At 38.2% G+C, this 6,960-nt stretch overlaps 1 pseudogene; it reads left to right on the forward strand.

Moving 5' to 3' along the window:
- The first annotated feature begins 5,825 nt into the window (after positions 1-5,825).
- Positions 5,826-6,573, forward strand: LOC143598196 (dehydration-responsive element-binding protein 3 pseudogene; annotated as a pseudogene).
- The last annotated feature ends 387 nt before the right edge of the window (positions 6,574-6,960 follow it).

The following is a 6,960-nucleotide window of genomic DNA, read 5'->3' on the forward strand; positions in this document are numbered from 1 at the left end:
ACAGTTACTACATATCCGTTACACGAATCTTCCTCCAGGAGAGGGGAGTGAAAAGGCGGGATTTCTTAAGGAATTTCCCTTTTTTTCTAATATTAAATCATTAAATACTACTTAAGATACTGCAATCAATAATATAATTCATGGTGCAAACATGTAAAGGCATATCACGTATAGGGACCCTAAGCGTGCTACTAGGCCGTTATATCTAACCACCTATCTTATAGCCTTCGGCTCTGATACCAATCTATCAGACCCCGACCAAAGGCGGAACCTGCCGGGGCGTAACGTATTGATTGGACAGTAGCTCAAAAGACACTAATTAAAGTGAAAATAATTATTTAATTCATTTATATCAAAACAAGTACACAATTATAATAATCAAAACAATTACATCATATTTATTGTTTGGATAAATATCCTAAGGTAAAAACTAATATCTTCAATCTCGATCAATGTAAATTACTTGTACCTGTAGCATGTATAAAAATAGAGTTTGTCAACACGAATGTTGGTGAGAATACATAAGTTTTAGTTGAGATACATATATAGATAAAAAAAACCACAATTCATATGTTAATGTTGAGCATCACAATTTCTATGAAAAATGTAAACAACTAAATAGATGTGGACTCGTTCCTATTGATACGAAATCAAAGTACTTGGGTAAGTGTATGATCATACTAGATGAGGATATATGAGGATGAGATACCAACCACCAAACATAAAACAAACAATTAAGCACATAGAGCATGCAATAATCACACATAAACATATATTGAATTGTGTTATGAATAGATAAATAAATAAAAATCAATCAATCAATCAATCATACCCAGTGAAGTCTCACCAATAGAAAAGCTATAAGTAGGGTCTGGCGAGATTGGGATGTAGGCACACCGTAACTCTATCCAAAGGGATAAAGAGGTGGCTTCCAGAGAGACTCTCAGCTCTAAAGTACATAAGTATGAAGCAATACAAAGAAATCAAAGTTTAACAGTAATAGTAGTAGTAATAATAATAATAATAATAATAATAATAATAATAATAATAATAATAATAATAATAATAATACTATAATATCTAAAGAAAATACCATTAAAGTGTGTGATCAAAATAAGGAAAATAGAAGCCCTAAAGTAATCATTTAACCCTAAAAATCCTTAACTTTAATTCTACTTCTCCAAGAATTTTTATCCTCAACCATGTCCTCGGAGAGGTTTAGGTCTATCAAATCATGCCTAATCCTTTCTTCCCAAGTCAATTTAGGTCGTCCTCTACCCCTCCTCCCCTCTATATTAATGTTTTCTATGGTTCTAACAGGATCCGTCGTCTGTCTTCTCTTCACATGTCCAAACCATCTCAATCTCCACTCTCTTATCTTGTCTGCTATGTTCGCTACCCCTAATCTCTCCCGAAACACCACATTTGTTATTCAGTCTAACCTTGTGTGCCCACACATCCAACGTAGCATTCTCATTTATGCTACCTCCATCTTCCGCACTTGTGCCTTCTTGATGGCCCGACACTCTATTCCATATAGCATTGCAGGTCTAACTGCAACCCTATAAAATTTTCCCTTTAGTTTAGTTGGGAAACTCTTGTCGCACAATATACTTGTGGCTGCTTTCCATCTACACCATCCTGCCTGAACTCGATGGGTCACATCACTGTCTAATTCCCCATTGCTCTGAACAAATGATCCTAGATACTTGAACCTCGTTACCTGTGGAACCACCTGCCCTTCAATGGTGATCTGTGCATCCTCATTGTCATTTACCCCACCAAAATTACAGTGTAGGTACTCCGTCTTAGAGCGGCTAATCCTTAAACCTTTTATCTCTAAGGTTGTTCGCCACTCCTCAAGCCTCATGTTTAGATCTTGTTTTCTCTCAGCAAGTAACACAATATCGTCTGCGAAAATCATGCACCACGGGAGCGTCCCCTTAATCGACTTTGACAACTCATCCAAGACTACTGCAAAAAGAAACGGACTCAGCGTTGACCCCTGAAGAAGACCTACCTCTACGAGGAAGAAATCAGTATCCCCCGCTGGTGCACGGACACTTGTTGCACTCCTGGAATACATATCCATAATTATCTCTATGTATTTCCTTGGTACTCCTCTGCCCTCCAAGCACTCCTAAAGCACCATCGTGGCACACTGTCGTAGGCCTTTTCTAGGTCAATAAACACCATATGCAGGTCACGTTTCTTCTCCCTATATTTTTTCATCAATCTTCTTATAAGGTGTATTGCTTCTGTGGTGGAACGACCCGGCATGAAGCCAACTTGGTTCACCGTAACCTGAGTTTCTTGTCTAAGTCTAACCTCAATCACTCTTTCCCATAGCTTCATAGTGTGGCTTAGTAGTTTGATTCCTCGGTAGTTACCACAACATTGGGCGTCTCCTTTGTTCTTATATAGGAAATACAACGCTGCTCCTCCACTGGTCTGGCATCTTACCAGATTTAAGAATACTATTGAACAGAGTAGTTAACCACATGACTCTTTCCTCTCCCAGGCACTTCCACACCTCGATGGGTATGTTGTCTGGGCCAACCGCCTTAGCCCTTCCCATCCTCCTAAGTGTAGAATGGACCTCTTCTCGTGTGATCCGTCGACAGTAGCAGTTATTCGGTTGATGTGGTGGGAAGGTTTTGTTGTCATGTTCTTCTTGGTAGGCTCTCCCATTATTAAAAAGATTGTGGAAGTAGGTTTGCCATCTTAGCTTGATGTCCTGCTCCTTGACTAGTACATGCCCATCTATATCCTTTATGAACTTCACAGACCCTAAATCTTGCCTTCTACGCTCCCTGGCTTTGGCAATCTTAAACATAGCATGTTCCCCCTCTTTTGTTTCTAAACATTCATACATCCGTTTATAAGCCGCGTTCTTTGCTTCTGTCACTGCCTTCTTCGCCTCTCTCTTAACCGTTTTGTAGGTCTCCCTCAATTCCACTCGCTCCTCCTCATTCGTGCACCTCATAAGCTCCCTAAAACATCCCTGTTTGTCCCTTATCTTGTCTTGTACGGCCTCATTCCACCACCAAGACTCCTTATGTCCACCTGCCTTTCCTGTTGTGCCCTCGAGGGTCTCCTTTGCTACTTGAATGATCTTTGTCGCCATCACTTCCCATATATCAGTTGAGTCCCCATTTAGTCGACCCCGCGTCTGCAGTATGAGTTTATCCTTAAATAGTAGGAGATTTTCGTCCTTCAAATTTCACCATCGAATTCTAGGTGTACCTTTCTTCTCTCGAACAGTCAGCTTATTTCTGAAGCCTATATCTGTCACCAGCAGTCGATGTTTAGCCACAACTGTCTCCCCAGGTATAACTTTGCAGTCCTTCTACCAACGTCGGTCTTCTTGCCTCAACAGAAGGTAGTCGATTTGCGTGTCGCGTCCGCCACTGTTAAAAATGATCAAATGAGAATCTTTTTTCTTAAAATAAGAATTTATAATACCTAGGTCATGAGCCACCGCAAACTCTAGGAGGTCTGTTCCGATCTCGTTCCTATCACCAAAACCGAAACCCCCATGTACGGCTTGAAAACCATCGTTAGCCTTACCAATGTGTCCATTAAAATCACCTCCTATACAAATTCTCTCGCCCCTAGGTATACCCCCCACCACTGCATCTAAGCCATCCCATAATTCTCTTTTTTCCTGATCCCCTAAGCCTACATGAGGCGCGTAGGCGCAGACTACTTCCACTACTTCCTCTCCTAGTACTAATCTCAACATCATAATCCTGTCATTATGTTTTATTACCTCCATCTCACTAGTGTGTTGTTCCTTAGCCACTAGAAACCCCACTCTATTCCTAGCTCCATCAGACCCCGAGTACAACAACTTATACCCCATTACACTCAGCCCCTTTATGCCCTTTCCACTTTGTCTCTTGGAAGCATGCTATCTGAACCCTACGCCTTCTAAGCACATCTACCTATTCTAGTAACTTACTATTTAGTGTTCATACATTCCAAGAAGTTAAACGCAATATATACTCACTATATTTACCTTTTTCTACACCCCTCGTGTAGGGTATACATGCCACCCAAAAAATTTAAAAGATGAAAAAGGAGGATATGTAAACTCATCTCAAAGATGAACAAAAGATGAATAGATAACAAGACGAAAGCGGATCACGCGAGTTGACGATAAGGCCTAATAAGGAAAAAAATAGAATGCGGATATGCTAAGTTACTGAACTAGCCCGAAAAAGAAAGCTCGATAATTAGAATTATTATTAAGTCATACTATATTCTTTTTTTATCATAAATAATATGATATTTTACTATATATAAAGATATTATATGAAAAATTATTAGATTATCAAATTATAAATAAAGTGTATTATAATACTCTAATATTATATAAGTAAAACACATCTTTTAAAATATTATTAGTTTGTATATTTATAAGTAAAGTTTACTTGTTATATATTTTCAAGAACATCAATAAATTGAACACGAAGAAGCAATTAAGTTTAGGGTTATGATTGGAGACGGCTTGAGGGTTGTGGCTGCGTGTTTAATTGAAATATAAACGAGTTTATATAGAGTTTTAGAAATCAATTGGTCCGCGGTTCGTTTTTTTGGCATTGAGCTGTCAATTGGTAGTCGATTAACACAATTAAGGTATGATTTGGACGCGTTTTTGATCACTTAACGTTTATACAAATTCAATTCCGTGATTCCAGGCCTTAATCGTGGGTCACGAAGCAAAGGGGGGGTCGACGATGATGACGTGGAAAGGGTGAAAAGAGTGAATAAAATTTAGTAAAGGGGTGGATTTTGCACAAATTTCATAGTTATTATCAATATGTAAAACAAAAAAAGATACACGTATACTTAAACGAATACGGTATTTTATTTATTAATGAACGTTTAAATAATATAATGAGACAAAAGAACGAAGGAAATTTAATAACAATCAATGGGTTCCGGGTTTGAAAAGTAACGAATGTTACACTCAGTTTACGCCTTGATGTAACGCAAGGGTTTTTTTAATGGTATACGAAAGTTACTCGTCATGGGAGAAGGGTGGTGACCTAAAGCGATGGTGGCGGTGGTGACTTCATGTTTTCAAGTGAAGTGGACATGTGATAAACAATTTCACATCTCCACCACAGCACGGGGATGCCAACACCAGTTATTAGGTAATAATCTAGTTTATATTTGTTTTACTAGTTTACTTAATTTCAAAAAAAATATTTATAAATGGTTTTTATAATAATGAAAAATATTGAACCTTTATTAAAATGGAAGAGAATTACACATGTAAACCTACCCTTTAGCGGTTATGTCCAAGATCGACTCCTCGGTCGTCGTGAGACAGTATCCCCTGATGCGCGGGAACCAGATAGAATACGTAAAACCTCACCCTTGTCAGGTGTGAAACGAGATTAAAGTCCTAATTCATCCTTTCAACCCGATATTCTTCAAACACAGTGTAAATTGAACATGTATCTCCACTTAAAAAGGATAGATCTCTTACCATTAAAACTAACTTCTTATGTCAAAAATTATTGAACTTATATGTCTTTTGTTAGGAAAAACAAAATGACTCTTTTAACAGAACATATAAGAGACTTGGTAATTATTGGTTGAAATATTTGCTTATAAAATAAAAAAAAGGATTGTAAAATGATAGTTTATCATACAATATAATATTATTTGTAAATTGGAATCACATCTCCTACTAGTAGGACCCAAAAGGTTCTTTTATTTCTCATTCTATATATTCTCTCACTATGCACAGCAGCACATGTATGTTTTAAGTGTGTATATATATATGGACTCACACCAACATATGTAGGTGCATTTAGTCTCCAACATATTTCAACCACTCTATTTCTCCCTTTCACCTAAACCTCACATTCCCTTATTAACTATAGCCCCTTAAACTTCACTTCTCATCACCATAGCATGTTCACCAATGACCCGAACTCGAAAACGGGCAAACGGACCCTAAAACCGGATACTAAAAGTAACGGTAAACATCCGGTTTATAGAGGGGTTCGGATGCGGGCATGGGGCAAATGGGTATCCGAGATCCGAGAACCCAAGAAAAAATCCCGAATATGGCTCGGTACATTTTCCGACCCAGAAATGGCCGCACGCGCACACGACGTGGCGGCACTTACTATAAAAGGATCCACGGCAATCCTTAATTTCCCCGAGCTCGCACATATTTTACCCCGACCCGACACGTGCGCTCCACGTGACATCCAAGCAGCAGCCACTAAAGCTGCTGCCATGTGCCACCTTAACCTCACAGCATTGGACACTACAAGTACAACAACTTCCACGTCATCTTCATCAGCATATTCTTTAGCTTCCACGTTAGCATCCACGTTGGATGAGGTGTCAACAACACCTTCAGTAGATGACTTGGATGAGATACTTGAGTTACCGAGTCTAGGAGAGAGTTACGACTCGGCCGAGTTGAGAAACGATTACGTGTTTGTCGACTTGGGTTGGGAATATTACTCGTCGGCCGCGGTATGGGCGGCGGATTGCGACGGTGGGTATTTCGCCGGAGAGGCCGGCAGTTTTTTTTATAAATGACACTCAAAAGTGAATTTCTGCGTATTTTTTTTGTAACATTTTTTAGTTAATTTTTTTTAAAATTGGTTTGTGGCCCTTTTGCATTATTGGAAACTTTTTTATTTCAATACAAATGTATTTAAGGGTAGCAGAGTAATTAATTGTAGTTAATTTAATCATGCATGTATTTCAAGTTCATTTTATGTAATTCCTTTAATCATAATTAATTTGGAAGTTTAAATTAATAAAAAAATTAGATGTTTGAACATTATTCTCAAGGGTTGAATCCAGCTTAACAAGTAAAGCAGAAAAGCAGTCGCTTTAATAACCAGTCTGGTTATGAAAACATATTAGTTCCACCAATTCAATAGCTTTATATAATTTTATATTTTCTTTTATATGTGAAAA

The sequence above is a fragment of the Bidens hawaiensis genome, unplaced genomic scaffold (genome assembly GCF_021521415.1).
Source record: "Bidens hawaiensis isolate Kalapana, Puna unplaced genomic scaffold, B.hawaiensis_p1.1 tig00049789_1, whole genome shotgun sequence".
NCBI lineage: Eukaryota > Viridiplantae > Streptophyta > Magnoliopsida > Asterales > Asteraceae > Bidens > Bidens hawaiensis.